Consider the following 3,647-nt stretch of genomic DNA (forward strand, 5'->3'; position numbering starts at 1 on the left):
CTTGGTGTGTTTTTCTTCCACACCTTGTTAATTAGAATCTCATATACTTCTAAGAGTTGCATTTATGCTATATGATGTCAGTATTCTCAGAGGTTAACTACATTATTTTACAATGTGTGTGTGTGTGTGTGTGTGTGAATTTTCACTGATAGTGGGTGATGGGCATTGTCCTGCATTTTTTATCACTTTTTATGGAATTATGGATACTTTTGTATCAGTTTAACAATCCACACATGCATTATATATATATATATATATATATATATATATATATATATATATATATATATATATATATTATATATATATATATATATATATATATATATATATATATTATATATATATATATATATATATATATATATATATATATATATATATATATATATATATATATATATATATATATATATATATATATAATATATATATATATATATATATATATATATATATATATATATATATATATATATATATATATATATATATATATATATATATATATATATATAAATCACTGTAGGTGCGCTGATCAGGTATATATGATAACCAAGAAAGAAGAAAACACAAGTGGACCTGGTCTCACCCTCCTCTGTATATATACACCTTGATTGTATTACTCTCTAGTCTGTACTCACCCTGAAGATGAATTACACCAAGCTTGGGAACTGTGTTTTCTCTTTCTTGTTATCACATATATATATATATATATATATATATATATATATATATATATATATATATATATATATATATATATATATATATATATATATATATATATATATATATATATATATATATATATATATATATATATATATATATATATATATATATATATATATATATATATATATATATATATATATATATATATATATATATATATATATATATATATACACACAGTTGTCAGGGCTTCCCTGACAAATCCCTCAAAGTCAACTTCACTGTCACTATCACTGGCTTGGGCTGGCTGTGGTGGGTTGCGGGTGAAGAAATCTGTTATGCTTTGCTGACGGCTGGCGTTGATGTTGTCGTGATACACCTTGATGTATGGCTCCATAGCCTGCACCAGCCGGTTATGGAAGACTTCATAGCGGTCATCGTCATTGTCGCGGGAAAGGACGGACTTAATTTTCTCTGCAAACTCCATGGCACACTTAATATCACTATGACTTAAACTGTGTTCTTCGGAGACTGACGCACCTTCTTCCTCCTCTTCACTGACGTGTTCTTCTTCCATCATCTCGTCGGCAGTCACTTCAGGATCTCTGATCACCTCCAGGATGTCGTCGTTGGTGGTCTCGGAGAAGCCTGGAACTGTAACAGTCTGCGCAGCTTCTCTGGCAAGGTCCACTGCTACTGCAACATTCTGAACCTCACCAGTCACAGATTGACTCCTCCTCTCACCTGGTATTCCATGCAACACATGTCTCCATGCGTGACGAATTGTAGCAATAGACAGCTGATCCCATGACTCCACCAAGATGTCCACAGCTTTCTTGATGTTAAATATTCTCCAGAATTGTTTGAAGAGTATTTTTTGCTGTTCTAACCGTTGTTCCTCATCTTCGTCGCTCTTGCTATCGGTGGTGGTGTCACTCAGGTCACGCAACTCTTCCCTGGTGTTGGTGTAGTCGTTCAGGAGCTGGAATTTTTTTGTTGAGAATGCAGCTTTCACATTGCAAATCAACTCCTGGTCCATGGGCTGTAATATAGACGTAGTGTTGGGAGGAAGGAAGACCACTTTTACGTTGGGGTGACGATCTAACAGTAGGGGCGAGTGTCCTGGTGCGTTGTCCAGCAGCAACAAAATATTAAATGGGACATTCTGTTGCTCACAGAATTTCTTTACATCGGGAACAAAACAGTCATCAAACCAGGAGAGGGACAGTGTAGAGAACATCCATGCCTTACGTGCTGTCAGCCAGTGGACATTTAGCTTGGTCATGTCCATGGTTTTGTAGGCGTGCGGCTTGCGGGCTGTGTGGATCACCGATAACTTGAGCTTACAGGTACCGGAGGCATTGGTGGCAAACAGGACGGTGATGCGTTCCTTCTGCATTTTCCGGCCCCGAATCCTGCTGGCATTCTTCACAATGTAGGACTTGGAAGGTAGTTTTCTCCAGAAAAGACCAGATTCGTCCATGTTAAACACCTGGTCGTCGGTGTACTGTCCTTCCTCCATAATCTCACGTAAAAACGGAGGAAATTCCCGAGCCGCAGCACGATCAGCACTCGCTTCTTCACCACCAATGTTTATATTGGTGATCTTGTTCCGGATCTTAAACCTCTGTAACCACCCAGAGGAAGCAGTAAAGGGTTTGGGCTCTGAAGTTCCCATCTTTCGTGCCACTGCCATGTACAGTTCACGTGCGTAGTCCTTCACAGAGCGCGTGTCGACCGCCATGTTCCGTCGCGCCTGACGCACCAAGTACCTCACAAGTAATTTTTCTGTCTTGAGAAGCACCCGGTTGTGAAAATACTTGATCATAGAAGCACCTGTAGACTTTGTGATCTTCATGTGCTCCTTTATCTTGGCTGAATCCTTCTTTATAGTCCGGATCGTAGATTCGTTGACGCCATGCTGGCGCGCGAGATCAACTTGCCGTGTTCCTTTCTCCAAATCTTGAATAATTTGGTACTTCACCTCGTAGCTTAAGGAGCGTCGTGTCCTCTTTGGCTTAGTGCCGCTGGGTCCAGGTAAGGAAAGGTTTTTCTCTGGGGGTGGTGGTCCGGCGGAAGCCATTTTACGGAACAATGGATGCGCGTTAACACGGAGTGGCCTTGAGGGATGAGACTGTCGCGGCTAGGTCAAGCGTCGTCTCTCCTCCCTCCCTCCCTGCCCCGGGTGGACACGTCATAATACTTTAAGCCAATTACAGCTAGCAGCAGAGGAGGGTAGGGATGCATGGCCAATCACAGGTCTTGTACGTCATATGACGTCAGTGATAACACAACAAAGACACACTGTGCAACCTTACCGCGCCGCTTGCCCAAGCGGAGGGAGGAGGAGGGAGAGGCAGGCAGGCGGGCAGGCGGGTGGCGCATGGCGTGTGGGGAAAATCTAAAAATAGCGTCGCGCCGGACACACTCCGCGTAATGGCGTTCGCGAAATGTGAAAATGTTAGGTTCTGGCAAGGCACCGCGGTAACGGTGAAACGCGGAATGCGGGACCGCTTAATGTGAGGACCAACTGTATATATATACAGTATATATTTCATTAGCCCAATAAAGCACGCGGACTTCTACATATAATCAACACCTCACCCCACCAGGATTCGAACCCGTGGCCCACGACTGTGACCGGGAAACGCTACCTCTAGACCACCAGGATACTAAAAGCAGTCCAAGACTGCTTTTAGTATCCTGGTGGTCTTAGAGGTAGCATTCCACGGTCACAGTCGTGGGCCGTGGGTTCGAATCCTGGCGGTGTGAGGTGTTGATCATATATATATATATATATATATATATATATATATATATATATATATATATATATATATAATATATATATATATATATATATATATATATATATATATATATATATATATATACAGTGGTGTGCTTTATAGCAGGCGGATCACTACGAGGCATATTCCTATATGACGGTTTTACCTATATAAAATTGA

The sequence above is a fragment of the Homarus americanus genome, unplaced genomic scaffold (assembly GCF_018991925.1).
Source record: "Homarus americanus isolate GMGI-L3 unplaced genomic scaffold, GMGI_Hamer_2.0 scaffold56009, whole genome shotgun sequence".
Lineage (NCBI taxonomy): Eukaryota > Metazoa > Arthropoda > Malacostraca > Decapoda > Nephropidae > Homarus > Homarus americanus.